Source organism: Microtus ochrogaster, chromosome 2 (assembly GCF_000317375.1).
Source record: "Microtus ochrogaster isolate Prairie Vole_2 chromosome 2, MicOch1.0, whole genome shotgun sequence".
NCBI classification, from domain to species: Eukaryota; Metazoa; Chordata; class Mammalia; order Rodentia; family Cricetidae; genus Microtus; species Microtus ochrogaster.
Genome location: NC_022010.1, coordinates 61972058 through 61991721, shown reverse-complemented (window position 1 = coordinate 61991721; position 19664 = coordinate 61972058).

The following is a 19664-nucleotide window of genomic DNA, read 5'->3' as shown; positions in this document are numbered from 1 at the left end:
TATTCTCTCCACAATGGAGTTCCCAAACGTATATCATAAAGAAGGAGAACTAGACATAGGAAGTGAGATCAAACTGTAAACCTCTTTCCACAAGCCCATCCATCAGGTTAACCTCACTCATTTCCATCAGCCGCCTCACCCGGCACCAGCAATCACTATCTCCCTAACTACAGGGCCCTGGTGCCAAGCTGTGGGGTTGTGGCTTTCAGATTTGCAAAGCTCAACGATTGGTGATATAAAACTGCTAAAGTTGTGCATTGAGTCATCCGACTCCTTAAGAGTTCAAGATGGGAATACACCACATGGCAAATGGCATGGCCCCCAAAGCACCCAGCTAACTAAGCTAAGTTTCTACATTTCCTTTATTGGAGGACTGGGACAGCTGGTATCATTTGAGCAATCAGCTAAATTTAGAACTGTGGTCAGTAGCAGACATTCTCTGCTCAAGCTATGTCTACATTCAAATTGTCTTAAGTGTTAGCTACAGACAAAATTGGACAACTGTCCAGAGATATTAAAATAGAGGTGGAAATGTCCTGTGTGATTTTCTACTCCAATTACACATGTCCAGTGTAGAAATACTCACTAAAGCAAGACTCCATGTTAGGGGGTTGGCAGCATCTTGGTGGGATATTTTGTTGTTATTTGTTTCTTGCTTTTTTTTTCACAAGTTTATTTATGAAATTAGTCAAGATACATAACTGACCTAAAAACTTCAATAGGATAATTTTTGAAACCACTTGAAGGCCATCAAAGTGCTCTTACTCCCAATCTTCCTGAGTCTGCACCCTCTTTAATACAATCCAAACACTATAAAAAGCAGAAAATGTCTATTTCCATTTCCATTGGCAGATTTTCAAATACTTGAATACAAGGCTATATCTAAATTTTAATTGTTGGAAGAGAAAAAAAACCTGGGAGACCTGAAATTGAGAAACAAAGAGCAAATGTTTGCACAAACATAACACTAGCATACACAGAATCTCTAGACGTTTCCCCCTTTCCTGTTATCCTTGTGGGACCTAGCACAATCTTCATTAGTTCAGTGATCATCTAGAAAGACAGCATTCCCATTACTTGGTTGCTGTTATATGTTGTATTTTTAATCTGATTTTAAGGTAACTTTGAGTTGATTTTGTTTGATTTTTAGTTCTGAGATCAAGTCAAGAGTCTTGGACATTCCAGAAAAGGGCTTTACCTTTGAGCTACATCCCTAATTGGAACAGTTTTAGATTCACAGAAAATATGAACAGATAACCAAATGTGTTTCCAACCCCTCCACTTATTACATATTTTGATCTCTTTATATTTAATACTTTATATTTGTATGGTATAATTGTCAGAATAATGAACCAGCATTTTACTGTGTTGCTAGTCTCTTAAGTCTTTATATGCTTTTATTTATTCTATTTCCTCATTTGCTACTTTGCTGTGCTGGAATCCTCTCCAGAACTCATTCCATTTAGTTATCACGCTTCCTCGTGTTCCTCTTGACTGAGTAGGTTTTGGCTTTCGTGTATTTTGACATCCTTGACAGTTCTCAGGAGCAACTGTCAGGTGTTTTGTAGAATGTGGCTGTCTGGGGATTTATCTGATCTTTTTCATCCTAAGACCTGAGTTATTAATTCTTCTAAGATGAGCCACAGAGATAAAGTATTATTTTTACCACATATAGTATCACCAGGACATTCCTTTACCCACAGTGTCAGGCTCTTCCAGTATAAAGTTACTCATTTTTATTCTCTGTCTTGCAGTACTTTTACCTGTTTTGTGTATATCCCACTGCAGGAGTGAGGGGTAATGATCTACTTCCCTCAGGATGGCATTTTCTACAGTTTCCTGGGAAGTCTTCTACTAAGTATGCTTCTTTTTCACTATTTATTAATTTATCCAATAATACACTTACTTCAATATGTGGTATGATCATTCTTTTGTTATTTTTAATTGCAAATCAATATTAGCCTATTGATTTTGTTGCTCTGGTCATAGTAAAATCTTTCAGTTGTTTTATGTATCTCTGTCAGATCTCCAACAATAGAGGTTGTTTTAGGATGGCTTTATTGTTGCTATGTTTGTTTATGTCACATTGTGTTCTTGTGTGACTTCTTTAGGGTTTTGAAGTATGGAACATTCAATAGCTAACTTGCATTTTTCCTTTCCAAGTTCTAGATCCTTCAGACATTCTCTAAAGAACTCTTCTATTTTGTTTAATTTTTTGTTGTTTGGTGACATTAAAAGTCAATATGGAAGTATAAGATGCGCTTTTTTTTTCCTATGGAGGTCTTATTGTTTTGACATTCTTCAGACAAAGGAACAAAAAAAGAGAAACGTCTCCTATTCTGTGTTTTTACAGTACCAGTGAACATTTCTATTTGTTCTTCATTAAACTAAACAAGAATTTGTACTGTACCGACTTAACCAAGAAGTATATGGATGCCCTAATCTACTTCTGCCTATCTGCAAACTGCAGCTTCAACGGCGAAAAACATGGCTCTCCACATAGATATATGAGAAGCTCAATTTCACTGTATTTAAAGAGCAGTGCCTGACCTATTAGCCTATGGTCCGTGGGAAACAGTGTCATGGATGCATATGTTTATTTTGCTTTTGAAGATGCAGAGAGACTTTCTTCAATTAGCAGGATGTTTAAAAGGTACTTTCTTTTTTATCTTCTCTTAATGGGGACCGATGGCCATAGCTAAAAGAACTTAAACTTTGTTGAAGCCCTCCTGCCAATTTGTCTGTGTATGGACTCAACAATATTCTTTTCAGAGGAAAGGTTATGATACTAATAAATTTACTTTAGTCAGTCCAGTGGTAGTAAGGAAAGCATTTGATAAAGCCGAAAAGATCACCAACAGGTACCTTCCCAGATCACCAGCCACATGCCAACAACAGGGAGGTGGAAGGTAAAGTTGTGAAATAAGGCACACCATCTAAAGCAGTGTTTCTCAACCTTCCTAATACTCAGACCTTTTAACGCAGTTCCTCATGTTGTGTGACCCCCTTACCGTAAAATTATCTCATTGCTACTTCATAACTGTAATTTTGCTACTGCTATGAATCATAATGTAAATATCTGATATGCAGGATATCTGATTTGCAACCACTATGAAAAGGCCAATCAATACCCAAAGGGGTTATGACCCACCAGAGATATCTTCACCAGAAATGAGAGTTCAGTATCCTTGTCAGTTTAAGCAAGCAGAAGACATCTAGAGTTTAGAAGCAATTTGTGAATAAGGTATTCTGCAGAGCAGTTTTCCAGATTGGGTGTGCCTCTGAGAGATTGCTGGAAATGCTGTGGTATTTTCCCAACAGCAACACCTTAAGAGAAAAGAAAGACAATTAAGGTGGGGGAAGTGTGTGTCCTCCCAGCACCCACTCTGGTAAAGCTTATCAGTGTCTATTATGTCTGGCTTTGGAAAGCCATTGCGACTATTACCCTCACTTGGGGAATGTGTAGAGATCATGAATTCAGATATAACATCAGTCAAGATTTGATGATTTTCAGCATGTGAGATCTCTCTGTGGTAACAGCAGCACTTCATGCTCTGCCTTTTCTCTTAACTGAAGGAGGAAACAAGTTTATTCTTTTTTAAAAATAAAGCTTTATAAAAATGAAATTTAATTCAAGACAACAAAAACTGGGAGCTCATTAAATGCCAGCCTCTGGCACCAGGCTTCTTTGGAATGGCATGTGCTTGCCTTCACAGGGCTTACAACAAGCAGCAATTTCAAATGATTAACTGGACCCTTGCAATAAAAGTGTGGCTAGTGTTCTGACTGGTAGTAATTAACAATTAAAAACATCTAAGAAAAAAAGAACCTTTTTTCTTTAAATTAATAAAAAAACACATCTATTTTTAGGAAATACACAAACACACTCTAATGATAAATTGTCCTACAAGAGCTAAACAATTGTACCCTTGTGTCTTTTGCTTGGTGACGGGAACTATAATTCTCAAGGTAAAACTTCACTCTACTAGAAAGAGATGCTTCAGTGGGGGATCTTAGGCCTGTGAGGTAGGAGCCTCCAGAAAGCTCTTGACCCCTCTGTAGTAGACAGCCACCTTGGTTGGTGTTTTGGCTCTGTACCTGAATTTGTCAAGACTCTCCAAGTGCTATCTTTAGGCTATCTTTTCGGCTTCAGAAAAATAAATATTGAGTATTATTAGAATAGGCAATCTTTCAATCAACTTGGGACTTTGTTCACATGCCCAGCAAGAAGGACAACCTGTTCTAAGCGATAACAAATTCTTAATTTACTGAAATCTCCGCTTCAATCAGATCTGCCGCTACAGTTTACTGCCTGAGCTGATAGCTCTTATCTGCATTAACTCAGAACTAAAGGTGGCAACGCTGAATTGCTGCCAGTCTCCTCCGAGTCAAGGTCTTCTATTTATAAGGCAGGGAAGGGCCACTTTTCCATACAGAACATATGGGTTTCGTCTAAGGGTTTAAGGAAAAGGCATTAAAATAGGAGAAGGAGGTGTGTGAGGGGACTTTGAGGGTGCTCACAAGCCATTTCAGTATTACATTCTATTAATCATGCCATAGCCAAGAGTGGTTGTAGCATTAGTATGAAATAAACAGAACATGGTCAATGCTATGTTTTCTGCTAAACAGTGGTTATTACTTTAGTGGGCAATGTTTCTCTTAAGTATACCCTTGCAATACCTTTCACAAGGTGCTGAATTCACTTCATTATTTATAAACTAAGGATTGTGCTTTTCTGTCTGTTGAAGAAATAGTACTAACTATGCATTCTTTTGATATTTAGAGCTTAAAGCAAACCTATACTTTCTAAAATTCTCCCTCTGCCATTATGATTATTTTCTCCTCAAGCAGTATGAGCTTGTCTTTTGCATTCCTTATCAAACACTTAAGGTTTAGTAAACACTCTGCATCTATGCACAGATGACCCAAATTTTTCAATGTACGCCTATAGAATAGAGTGAACTACTTTAAGCAGTTCCAGCATGAAATTGTAGACTACTCCGGATGTTTCACCATTCATTTTTAGTAAGACATCTCTTTTCCATTAGTTGAATAGCCAGGAAGGGGCTGAAAAAAAATGCAAAAAAAAATCACCAGGCTTGGTATTCTGAACATTACACATGAGGGTGGGGAAATAGAAGGTCGAAAGCCAAGGAATTAAGAATGAGATGGGTCAGCACTCTGAAAAGTGTCTTCCTTCTTTTCTTCTTTCCTTTTTTCTTTTTCTACTTACTGACTCAATAATCTCTCCATCAGTTTGGGTTTCCAAGTTGCCCCAAAAATATATGAATAGGAAAGATATTTCCCAGCTATCTTTCTGATCTTCTTTATTATGTTGTGCCATTTTCCAAATATCTTCCCAACTTGTTATATGTAAATTTATCTTCAGTCTTCAGCCTGGTTTCTTGAAGCCACATTTAGTAAGGTAACAGAAGTAAGAGGTAGGAATGTGTGAAGAGTCTATTTCAGCAGATTTTGCACACCAGGCAAAGGAGTCTGTGTTGAGGCTTAAAGCTGTCTATCCGGGCCTGTCCAAGGGTGGTACAAGGATGATAAAATGAAAAAGAGAACCAGAGTCGATTCCAGTTCTCAAAGCATTATGTTATGTGAAAAAGAGCTACAAATGTTTTGTCGTATTTCAAGGATAAATAACATTTAGCAAGAAAGACAAAATCTTAATGGATGTGAACAATATCAAGGAAAGGCACCACTTAATTTTTAGGATAGTCTGTTTCTGGTATTGCAGTGAGTCCTCAGATGAGCAAACACTGTGTACGATTCATGAGGGACCAGTAACATATTTGTCTCAATCTAAATTTAACTCTGTGCTTTATAGGGTAGCTGAATAAACTTTATTTCATTTCTTTATTTTTTTTCCAACAATTGCATTATGAGGAACAGATAAATATTTGAAATTCAATTCTGTAGAAGGGTACAGAAAAAACTGTTAAAAATCAACAAGTTCAATGTTGTCAACTAATCCAGGGATCTAGAAAACGCTACACAATCTTTATTATAACTAATGACTGGAAATCAGGACATTGATAGGAAAAGTCAGGCAGTAAGTGGTTCCCGTCCCTCGAGATGTGACCACCCTGTGGAGACATGCACCACAGCATCACTAACGTAGCAATTAATCAAGTAACTTCTGTTTTCTCCCAAGTGAGGCAAGAAAGAGAGGATTGTCACAGAAGTAGGCTAATTTCCTTTAATTTAAATGTAATTGAGGACAAAAGAAAACAGTAAAAGACATAGAGTCTTAGGGATCTTACATTTGCTGATGTGTCGCGAAGTGGGTAAGACAAATAAAGGGCACAATACTTTGTACTTTGCATTTTTAAATTTGATATTATGCTCAGAGCTTCATCAACCCAGTGCATATGGACTATTTCTTGACTGCTCAGAAGTAGCTACCATCTTAAAATGTGATGGTAAAATTTGTTTATTTGAACAAGAGTTTGAAAAGATGACAAAGACAATGCCTACGAAGTCTAATGTTATAGTACAAACATTGAATATATTGATTAGATGGAGCCAGGCCATTGTGAACAGACCTGTGTTCAATGATCATACAGAGAAAAGCTGAACATTCTATTTGGGGACATGGATACACTAGAAATGATGACTCATTTTTGGCCTTTTACTTGAGATATAGAAATTACTTCTTTAAATACAGGGGGAAAAGGCAGCCGTAGGTTTTCCTCAGTATGCACCATGCTATGTTTTGAATTAAAGGCTGACTATTATAACTTACCAATCATGTTGTGCTATAATGTTCTTTGTCACTTGAAGAAATCTGTGCATTGTCCCCACAAGGAAAGCTAAGGCTTGTGTGAAGACCTTCCTGTAGAAAAGTTTCTCAGATTTAAAGCTGTCCAGCATGGCTTTTCCCCTCAGTGCAGGTTGAAGAAAACAGCCTTTGCAAGCCTCTGACAATATCTCAGCCACAACTGTAAAGTGAAAGAGACTTAAAGAATTATCTATTTTTCCTAAAAAAGGAAATACTATTCTACCCTAAAAGTTTGAATTACACTGAGAGCAAAATTAATTTGATCTAGCAGTTTTCTGATTTTTCCACACGTTTACAAAGATTATTTCAGCATGTGGAAACTTTAGTAGGAACATAAGCACTTCCCAAAATTCAAGCAGTTTGAGAACCAGATCTTTTCACCCAACACTTTAAAACAGTTGGGAACTGACACGCAAAGACAGTTCAGTTAGATTCATTTTGATTTTGCTTTTTAATGACATTATCCATTTCATTTATTCTTTTTAAATTCAAAATTATAATTTTATGTTTTATAATTTTTATTGTTTGCTCTTTGACAACCTTATGTGTGTATAAAATCCATATCTTCTCCTAGGCTTGATAACCCAGTTTAAGACCCCCTTAGCTCCTGCTGGGCAAATGGTAGTATAAAGCAATTCTTTTCTAGAAAGAGTAAAGCATTATTTGTGGTATCCTAACATGTATAATACCCCTCAGAAATACAAAAAAAAATAAGAATTTGAATCTTTTCAAGAGATAATAGAATTGTTTTTATTATCAAAAGAAACCTGTGGTATTAAGAAGAGAAGGAAACACAGTTTTCCTGACTAGTACACTCTGCTAACTTTGCTGGCAGTAAGTAGACAGAGACTGAAGCTATGAGAGAAGAACCACGTACATGTATGGTACTTCTGCTCAAAGGAAAAACTGGCTAAAAGTAATGGAGTCATATGAAATATCTCCAATAATCATCTTTTTGTTTTGTTTTTGTTTTTGTTTGTCGAGACAACGTTTTTCTGTAGCTTTGGAGTATATCCTGGAACTGACTCTTGTAGACCAGGCTGGCCTCGAACTCAGAGATCCACCTGCCTCTGCCTCTGGAGTGCTGGGGTTAAAGGCGTGTGCCACCACAGCCCCACCAAAATCCATCCCTTTTCTATAATAACTATACCATTGTCTTACCTACAGTAGAATACTACTATGTATGTTACAGAATATAAATGCATAATATGTTGGATATTCTATGTAATATATTGTTACATTAGAACTGAAAATAACTTTTATTAGATGTTTGTATTCCAAAATTTAGTATTTGAATGTTAGATATCTATTAAATCCTTTATTATTAGCTCTTTGATATTTCCTAACCAATTGATGATTCAAAGCTTTTAGTACTGTTAGCAAATACACCAACTACCTGAGTCCTGAAACATTCCGTGTACTTTTACTTCCATGGAATCATTTTGCCCAGCTTTGTTTGGTTTTGGTTTTGTTAGCATTCCCCTCTTCACTGTCCCTTCATTTCTACTGAGCAACATGTCTGCTGAGGTCAGGTCGGCGTAGCAATAGGAGATGACAGTGCATACCTGTAATCTCACCAAGAGAATCTCACATTCGAGATCAGCCAGAGCTTTGTGGTGAGAATCTGTCAAAACAAAAGAAAACAAAAGGAAAATTAATATAAACTGACCCCTTGTATTCTCAGGACTTGGTAGGTTAAAGAAGGGATCTTGACATTATTTTGAGGCCAATCCGAGCTACAGAAAGCGATTCTGTCTCAAGCAAATAAAATAAAAAAGAGTAAAACAAAACAAAGCAAACTCCAGAAGTCAGAATTGACTAAGTGTGCCAAGAGGGGCACTGAGTGGCTCTTCCAGTGTTCTGAGTACAGAGGAACTGGCCTTCAGGGAAGAGCTATGCTTTACCCACAGAGATCTTGAAGTAAACACTGAACTAGGATTGCTTCTCTTTAATTCATGACTAACACAGTCTTGGTATGTTTGATGTCCAGAGCAAATAATAAAAGATGTTAGGATGCATCTATCATTGTGAGGATGTAAATGTGTCTTCTGTCATGTATGAACTGACATGTACGTGTTTACAATTAATGCAATATTCCCCAAGACAGATAAGATTACTTTCACCTTGCAGAGAAGGAAATTGAATCTCAAGAGGTCAAGTTGAGATATGAAGTCTGGTCTCTCTGAAATCAGCATCCTGAGTTTTCTGGCTAATCATTCCTGTAACCTAATCTTCAGTCTGTCAATTCTATCTGAAGTCATTTCATTTGCTCTGTTTGTTAAACAAAATAACACATGAAAACATGACTAATAACTTCTTTACGTCTACTCTAGTTATTGACTCTATTTCAAACAATATGGAATTATTTTCACAGATATATACATGCTACAATTATTGCTCAACTTATGAAGTACAAAGATAAAATTCATTCACATGTACTTTATGATATTTGAAAATTATACATAAGTACAAATGAGGTTACTTAACAGGATTATGCCAAAATCTCTATTCAAATAAAACTATCCTATTAGTTTACTATTCAACTCATCATGTAGTTTTTTGATTGTTTGCTTATTTGTTTCTATAATTTCACTTTTATATATTATTTTTAGAAACACTTTTGGACACAGAAATGCATCAGGAACCATGTAGCTCATACAAATGGTCTTAAAATAATGTCAGTTAGTGCAAATTTCTATATACTTTTAATGTCTGAATTAAAAAAATTAGTTTTTAACTTTAGTGTTATATGTTGATGTGTTCTAAAAACTAAAATCTGGCCACTTGGCATGCTGCAATTTTTATATGAGTAAAGCTTTTCTTGGATTCTGAACATTTTGTTTGACTATTGTCTTCAAAAAGCTTGGTGAGAGTAAAGCAAGCGTTTACCTTCTAATAAACGAAAAACACTGGTGTTTCTTCCCTCATGGACATGTTTTTAAATATTAACAGACATAGGACACATCCCCCACCATTGAAAGTTTTCTTGAAAAAAATGCACAGTGAAGGTATGAAAACAGATAATGTTGTTTTTGTCCTAATTTATTGAATTAATACAAGTGAAAATAAAACCTGAGAACAATTCAGATAACAAGGTAGACAAGTTACTACTGTTGCTAAAACACAATACCGTTAATAAACAAAACCCTTAGAAATTCAGGGAAAAAGTCTTACAATTTAAGCTTTCTTTGACGAAGGAAAGAATCTGTAGCAGGAACAAGTCTTTAACCAGAATGATACTTTTGCTTTTGGCTCTTTCCCCATTGACACAATTTCCCATAAATTTATCTTTACCCCAAGATTTTGTTCTTATAAAGAATATGAAGAGTGCATTGGGTTCTACAATACAGTGAAAATCCAAAACCTAATACTGCATACACAGGCTACATCATTCTTTAGGCAAGTTTCTACCCACTGGTGACCCAGACATTCATTCTGCTGCTATTTGTTGCTTGGATGGGCTGTCAGGAGATCTGCTCTGGAAGCCCAGAATTGATGGAACTCACTGACAGATGATGCCCACGTCAGAAAGTCACACACTTACATCTTATCACAGCCTATTAGCCAAAATACCAGTCGAACAGTGCTATTTAGGTTTCATGAGGGTGTAAATACAGAAACGCACATGAGCTGTGTTAAGGGCAAATATATACACCACTGGCAGCATGCATACTTACACAGGAAGTAACAATATTTATGTTAAGAGGCATAGAGAAAGAATTGTTCATATCTAAGAAGGGAATGCCTCCAAAAGTAAAATATCAGAAACATGCTTTTCCACCTACCAATGTTCATATATGAATTTAGTTCAGAACACAGTCTGTAAATTGTTAATTTCACATAAAAATTGCTTAGCAAAATGTGATCTGTTCCTTTCACAGTCATTTGAAAGATGTAGCAGTTTTTTCCCCATTTTACTCTTTTTATCCAGTTCTTTGAGTTTTCATTTAATTTATCACATATACAGGGCACACTTTCAATATTCCTGTCCTCCAAACCATATCCTTCTTGTTAAATTAAAGTTCAGAACCCATTTCAGGGAAGCCTCTCAAGGGAAATTTCCCTCAATTAACTACGGCTTATTCTTTGATCCACCCAACCCCTCCCTTATCACTCCCTGTCAGAATATTTCTTTGTATGTATTCATATTCACTGAGTACTGACCTATATCTTCCTTTCTGACAGATTATAAAATTCTCAGGCTATGAATTGAATTTAATCTCAACTATACACTTTAGACTCTTTAAGCATTAGTGGTTGGAAATGTCATTGACCTATATACAAAGATTTGAAATTCCTTAGATAGATTCAGAATCTCACAGAGACAGCACTAAATTCCTTGATTAATTTCCTCCTGTTTATCAAAGAAGTACATTTGAATGGATGAAAAATAAATAATTTAGCAGAGTGTTTTATAGCTATTTTCAGCTTTATAATAATGAAGGACAAATTGGGAGAAATTTTGATACTCAGAGACAGTAATGTATTCACAGCGTTCCAGAATGCATTGTGAATAAATTCTAAAGTACAAAGGTAATTAACATTAAACATCAAATAATAGAAATTTTATTATCTCCAAAAAACAGTGCACACAAAATCGAGCAGTGAATTGGATAAAGGTTTGTTGCCGAGAGAGACTCACTATGTTTGTTTTTCAGCCATGGGAGCTTGCTGAAAATTCTAATGCTCTCAAACTCAGATTTAACCTATTCCCAGGTGGTGTGAAGACACTCTATCAAGTTACAACAGAGATATATTTTTCCTAGTGACTTAGTCCTACTGGAGTGTTTCTTTGTTTTGTATCTTTTTGTTTCATTTTCTAAGATCACATTTGAAAGATTCTTCTTTTAAGAACAGGGAAGAAAACAGCAGAATGACTTCCTATATATACTTACTCGTAGCTCAGAACATTTCTCTGTGTTTACATATCTAGTACTTGTTCTGCTCCTGAGAAATGTTATTTTAATTGGTCCAGAGTAGAACTGAATTTTGAGTACAACCATGTTCTTATAGGGTAGATCTGTAAGTCTGACTCTATGTTCTTAAGACCTGGAAGTAGATCTGACTTTTTTACTTTGTGAATATTTGAAATATATGAGGATCCTATGAAATCTTACCAAAAATTAATACCATCTGATTCATTTTGGAAGTAGAGTCAAGAAAATTCAAACAAAAGAGTTGCACCCAAGTCGGATTAATTGATTGCACAAGTTTCTCTCTCTCTCTCTCTCTCTCTCTCTCTCTCTCTCTCTCTCTCTCTCTCTCCCTCTCTCTGTGGGGGGGTGTATGTGTGAGTGTGTGTGCTTGTGTTTGTGTGAGTGAGTGTGTGTGTCAGCACTTTGGAAGAGTGGATTTAGTACTAATATATAAACACAATATATAAGCACATACCAACATAGTGATAACACACACCCCAGAAATGTTCATTTGCTTTGATTGATACCATTTGCTGCACAACTGTACGTAGTTAAACATGTTCCTTTGTAAATTCATAAATGTTTATTTGTTCCTGATTTTCTCATCAAAATGCATAATTCACTCTCACTCCCTGCAGGTTTATATTGCACATTGTTATGGTTAAATTTGTAAGAGTTTTGATGTTTGGAGGTAACAAGAATATTCCCTGTAATGGCTTAAACGAATGCAGACAGATTGTAAAATTATATACAGCTATAATGAGAAATAGACTTACAGAACCACCGTTTCCACGAAGCAGCGACTGGGAGCATGCTCGCCAAATTTATAGGCAAACATTAGCCAGAGGCGAACACGCCCCCTAAGGGGCGGGACTTATCCCTTCAATTCCCTTAATATAAACTGACAAAAACAAACATTACAATATGAAATCACAAAATTTGAGATGAGCATTGTCTTCACAGATGAGTGAGTGACCTGTAGTCAAGAGTCAGGCGAGCTGTTTTTTTTTTTTTTTTTGAGACAGGGTTTCTCTGTAGCTTTGGAGCCTGTCCTGGAACTAGCTCTGTAGACCAGGCTGGTCTCGAACTCACAGAGATCCGCCTGCCTCTGCCTCCCGAGTGCTGGGATTAAAGGCGTGTGCCACCACTGCCCGGCTTGACGGCTCGAGCTGTGCATTTTTTATACCTTTTTTAAAAACACTTTTTTTTGAGGCAGATTGAGGAAGGTAGAAAAAACTTGTTTCAAAATTACTGACTGGATCCTATTATCCTTTAGATTGAACATGACTGAGGGGGTGGATCATCAGTCAGAAAGAGAGCAGCATATGATCATCAGTCAGAAAGAGAGCAGCATATGAAAATGTACAAGCATAACAAGTAAAGCCTGCAGAACAGTAATTAGGATTTGAATAATCAGAATTAGAATCTGGGACCATCAAAGAACAAGGGAGATGGCAGTCACCAGCAAAAAAGGTGTAGGTATCATGAAGATATAAGAATGTATGGGATAAGTAAAAGGGACTCAGGGCTCTACTGGTATAATTTTATACGAGTACCAGCAAATATGCAGAATAGGCATTGAATACTATAATAGGCTTTATATTCTTTCAGTCCTCTCTTAACAAATATATATTGAGTACATTGTATGCACACACAGTCTGGTAAGTCCTGAGAAAAACACAAGTTGGTGGGTAAGCGGCAATTTCCGTGTATGCTTCCTTCCTAATACCCCCTAAGTGTATCACTCAGGACTGCTGAAGAAAACAATCTTTAAGGCAGTTTGGAACGGTTTCCTCCTTTGTTAGGTTTGGAGGTAAGTGTCTTAGTTTTTTTATTATTTTTTTATTTTTTTTTGTTTTGTGTAATATTGCACAACCTGATAAATTGTTCGGTTTGAGTGTGTATTAGGGCAAACATTATGAATAAATATTAACTTTTGATATTTATTTTTCTCTGACTTGTGAAAATTTTCAGTTGTATAGCTCTCCTGGCACTGTTTTCCTTTAGATAAAAAGCCCCTGACCACAGCTGATGGAAAGCCTAAACTTCTTGAATAACCCTCCAAAAAAAACCTGATCCTGTAGAGCCATCACTTTGCAAGACCTGAAAAAGTGGGTTGAGAGGTACTGTTTTAAGCAATGATCACTTGAGTACCCTTTGTTCTGACACTGGATGCTTGGCACTGTCTTCTGGGCCCGGGAATGTCTCTGATACCCACTGATTCTAAAGAGTGGTAGCTATTAGGAAGGGTCAAGTTTCTATCTTTCCTCTTTCAAACTTTTGACTCTGCTGTCATGGATGAAAGTGTCAGGAAATCCTATGCCTTGGATTGCATTCAGTGGCTGCATAGTACCACTACTACGTCTTTAAAAGTTCACACACAGAGCTTAGAGAGGAGCCATTATTGCCACAGGTGAGATCAGAAGTTACATTCTTAAATCAGGACCTGAGGCAGTTCGTTCCTCTAGGTCTTAGGATGCAGGGCTGTCTGAGACTGGCTGCATTGTAACTTTGTATGATCATGAATCCTACTTCCCATAAAATAAAAATGAGTAAGATTATATTTTATTTGTTTAAATAAAGATGTTGATAATATTTTTGATATTCTGTTGTATATCAGAAAATTAATTTTTTATTCTTGTTTTTTTGAAGAGATGAGAACATTTTGTGAGTTTATAAAAGTATTGTTAAATCTAGGTAACCTGCCCAGCATGCTTCCTGAATCAGATGGTCCTGCTATGATCAATACTAGCTCATCTTGATGTCATCCTTTTGTGCCATTCAGAATCACTTTGCATTGTATTAAGGCATGAATTTCTGTTTTCTTTAAGTAAGACTCCTCACAATTCATAGATAATTTCATAGAGGAAAATTCACTCTCTGTGTCATGTTCTCACTACTCTCTGTTTTCTTCTATTTAGTCTTGTTCATCATGATTAGAAAGAATGGACTTTTCCTTTACTATATTGTAGAAATCTAAGAGGCAGATGTCAAGATTTTTGTTAATTAATTAGCTTTATGACAAAATGATGCTACAAAGGCATATTGTCAAAGTGAAAAAGTGAAGTCAATCACTTTACTGGTGGAGTCACTAAAGGCCGGAGGATTCTGAGAAGTAGGGAAGACCCGAACAGACAGGGGAAAGGAAACAGACAGACCTGAGAACGAAGCAGACAGAAGGATAGTAGAGGAATACCTTCTCATAGTAACATGGGGAGCAGTGTCAAGAAAGACAGTGGCTATAAGGGAAAATTCGTGTGTTACCTTACAATCACTGATATAAATGCCTACACAGAATCAACTAAAACAAGCAAAGGTTTGTCTTAGCACATGGTTTCAGATCATGACTTAGTCTTATTAACATTAGACTTATCATAAGGTGGTATGTGATTGATGATAGGGATCCCATGGCTTGGGAGTTCTCTTCTGTTTGTGGTGGCTGAGAGAGACATACAAAGATACTGGACTGGCATGACTAACTTCTATTAGCTATTGGCTACCTCCTAAAACCTTCATCATTGCCCATTGGTGTCAGACATTGATGATAAGATATTTAGTACATGGGCCTTGGGGGACATGTGAAATCCAAAATACAACATCGATTATTGCCATCTTCTCACTGATTTTTTTTCCTTAAAGATGGTTACCTTAACTACGTCTAGTCAAAGCAACTTCCTTGATTTGTATTTTCACTGTACCCTTTTACCATGGGGCAAGGGAAGTTCCCTGAAGAGAGAAGTCGTTCCAGGATCCCTAGCTAGTTTTGATGACAATCAAAACTATCTTGTTCACTGATTAAAGGTCAGCAATTTAGTCAAGGTAAAACAAGGGTGAATGACAGCTCTCTGTTGTCTTAGATATTGCATAGGACATCATGTCTGAAGAGACCATGGCAGAAGGAGGCTAGAATAATCTTGAGACAATTTCACAGTATTTGTTGTTCAAAGTGGCTGGATATTAGCTGTAATGGTTTTCTGATGTAACTACTCATCTGTTCCTACATGATCTGAGTTTATCATAGTGGTTCCAGAAAATGCTAAGCCAATAGCATTTCTTTCATTGTCGCTCCTAAAGTGTGTGCCTTATTTACTAGATTATAAAATATCATTATCTCAATATCCCTGCATTTGGGGTTGCAAACAACAGATTATGGCCTAAAAGCTCTCTTTTAAGCTGTAAAAGAAGGGTATTGCCTACCAATAGAAAGAGGGTTAAGTAATTTGGGGTGTTTTTTAAAGCACTATAACTAAACTACAGTAAAGCTTCTTCTGAAACCTAACATTTCTTAAAATTAGTTACTCCAACACCTCCATTTGTTAGTTGAACAGAACTTGGTTTACGTAACTAACCAAATAGTTTCTGAGTCAACACTAATAAGCTAACTGCACAGAGAAACCTAACATATTGCATGATCTCAACTGTACCTAATACTATTTCTCTAAAATTTATGTTAGATTTATTAATCCAATATTAGGTGCATACGTGTTTCTCTCACATGTCTGTATGTTCACATGTGTGTATATGGTAGCCACTGGGATAAGAAGAAACCACTGGATCATCTGGGGCACAGAACCTGGATCATTTACAGAAGTAGCAAATGCTCTTAACTGCTGAGTTGTGTCTCTAGAACTTCATAGTTTCTTATATATTTAAAACACTTTATTTTCTTCAGTGTTTTCTAAATTTAATCAGGGCTGAAAATGTACCTCAGAGAATATAATGTTCAGCTATAATACAAAAAGCTTGTGTTCAGTCTTTAGCACTACGTAAGCTGAGGTTGACGGTGTACACTTATAATCCCAACACTAGAAGGTGGATACAGAAAGATCAGGAGTTCAAGAGCTTCCTTGGAAGTATATTAAGTTTGAGGCTAGCCTATGCTTCATGACAGTCTGTCACATAATATCCATTAGAGCATTTATTGATAATATTTTATTAAGAACTAGAGTTTTTGAATGTGTGGGATTCCTATGATTGCTTCAATGTTGTTTCTGACAAGTATTCTATTTAGGGCATGATGCTCTGAGTGTTATATCATGCACTCAAGGGACAGAAGACAGAGGTAAGGGAACAGAGTCCTTATAGAATTACAAAAATTGTCTTAAATATGTTCCTAAATATCTTTAGTGGATATATACATGACAGATAATAAAGATATATAACAATACATATATTATAACTATAGAATTATATAAAATGTTGGTGCTTTGATATTTTGTAAAAGGAATTACAAAAATTGTCTTAAATATGTTCCTAAATATCTTTAGTGGATATATACATGACAGATAATAAAGATATATAATAATACATATATTATAACTATAGAATTATATAAAATGTTGGTGCTTTGATATTTTGTAAAAGTAAGTAAAAGTTATAAATATAAAATCCAATTACTATCTTATTAATGTTACAAACATAAGTAAATACAGGTAGAAAGGTGACTCATTGGCAGAGATTTAAGTTGCAAGATTGGGATGTGTTTTTAATTTATGATTGCCAGTAATTTATGCTTTTAAAAGAAGTATTAAATATCTTATAGTAAATATTTATTTTTAAAAATAAAAAGTAGTAAATATTTACTTTTAAAAATCTGAACAGACCATAAGACTAACATCTGGAGTTACTTTCAAATTGCATTATTCTTAAAAAATACCAATATTCTTTGATTGTAACCCACATTTAAAATAGTGTACAAATTTGAAAATATGAACAAAATGAACATATACTTTTATCCTAATTATATACTCTTTCTTTTTGTTTAATGTGTAAGTCTTTTCCTTCTCACAATCTATGTTCTTTTACTCTTAAGGTGAGCATAAATTACTATCCACATAAACTGGCATGTATGTAAATATAAAATTTAAATTCACTGCTTATTTGTAATGTTTATTTTACTCAGTATATTATTTAGCATTAAATTTTCTGTACTTTTTTATTCCCACTAAACAGCAAATTACAGAAATTGTACTGTTAGTTACTGTTAAATTTTTAACAGTAAAACATTACAAGTTTACTACATTTTTATCAACCTATATTTAATACCCTTGATCTCCTATTCATTTTGTTTAGTTAAATAAAGAAATTGTCACACTTCAGTCTCATATACATACATACCCTGATCTCTGCTGCTTTGTGTTAAGGTTAGATTAATAAAGAGGGGTTTCTATGCTGAAGGATAAGAACACATTTAATTTTAACAGATACTACATTTTTCAAACTGTCTTTAAAACTCTGATTTTGCATTTGCCAGTTGAGCCTTTATTCTTCTAAATTGCCACAGGCCTCTTGAGTGTGATGTGATGTCTCTCTGTTATTTTAATTTGCATTTATCTGATTAGCAGTGGATTTGAGCAACCTTTTCATACACTTGATCATTTGAAGATGTTTGTAATATGATTCTTTATTTTTTTTTAACTTTGATTCTCAGCTCTTCACATTTTAAGGGTCCTATGTGTATTGCAGAAGAAACCTTCTGTCTGTATTCTCCAGTGCATGTATTTTTTTCAAAGTCTATTATATGTTTTCTTTTTGTTTCTTTTATCTTTTGCTGCTAATTTATGTGCTTTATCTCTTATAGTTTCTGGATTTTTGGTCCTAGTTAAAAACAAGGTCACATTTGATCAAAAATATGCATATCGTCTCCTAAATTTTTGCAGCAGAAATATTTTACTTTCTACAAGTATGTCTTTAGTCCATATGAAACCTGTTAGTTCATCTGTAAGATATAAATTGGTGATTTATTATACCAGGCTGTGTTAGTCATTGATTTCTTCCTCAGTGAACTAAAATGTGAACTTTGGCAAAAATGAAATCTACTGAGTATTTTTTTGTGGAATAATCCTTTTGTATTCTGTGAACATGTATTTTTCTTATTGGTTAATAATAAAGCTGGATTGGCCTATAGCCAGACAGAACAAGGCTAGTAAGGAACGTCAAATGGAGATACAGAAAGGAGGGCAGAAGTGGTGGGGAAGTGAGCCAGCCGCCAAAGGAAAAAGATGTGCTAGAGAACAGGTAAAGCCAAAAAGTCATGTGGCAAAATATAGATTAAGAGAAATGGGTTAATTTAAGTAATAAGATCTAGTTTTTAATTAGCTTGAACTATAGGCCAAGCATTCCATAACTAATATAAACTTCTATATGACTATTTGAGACCAGGTAGTCAGTTCAAAAGAAAAGATCTGCCTCTGTTTACAACACTTGGATTGAATTCTAGAGTACTTACTCTTCCTTTAGATCCATCTACATACGTCACACAAATACCATAGTAATTTGGATTTTACATTTTATATCTGTGTATTCTATTTACTTTTATAAAATCACAAAAAGTCACAAGTATTTTATATAATTCTAAGATTATATCTAATGTGTGTTATGTATATAAATATAAAAATACTAAAAAATTTTAAGAGAAATTTTGTATTTATAAAGATTCCCATAAGAATTTCTGACTTGTATTAAAGAAACCCACACATTAATTTCAAAGTATTTAATATTTTATTGTAGTTTTCCCATCTAAAAAGATCATTTGTTTATCTATTTGTTGAAAATTTTGTTTTACATCCTTCAAGGAGATTTTATAGTTTTCTTTAAGTACCTGAATTTTAAATATTTAAAAATATTTCTCCAAATAAATCAAAGCATATAAAAACAACCTATTGCAGTTATTCAGGCACATAAAATTTTATAAGATCTGTTATACAGGACCCACAATGACAAATGAAATTCAAATGTGAAATTTGTATCAGTATGTGTTTGTGCTTTTCTAAAGAGGTATATTCATAGTTCCATCCTTTTGCCTGCAAATCTCATTGTTTTTGTTATAGCTAAGTAATACTTCATTGTGTAAATATACCATGTTTTCTTTATCCATTCTTTTGTTGAGGGACTTCTAGGATATTTCCAGTTTCTGGCTATTATGAATAATTTTGCCATAAATATAGTTGAGCAAGTGT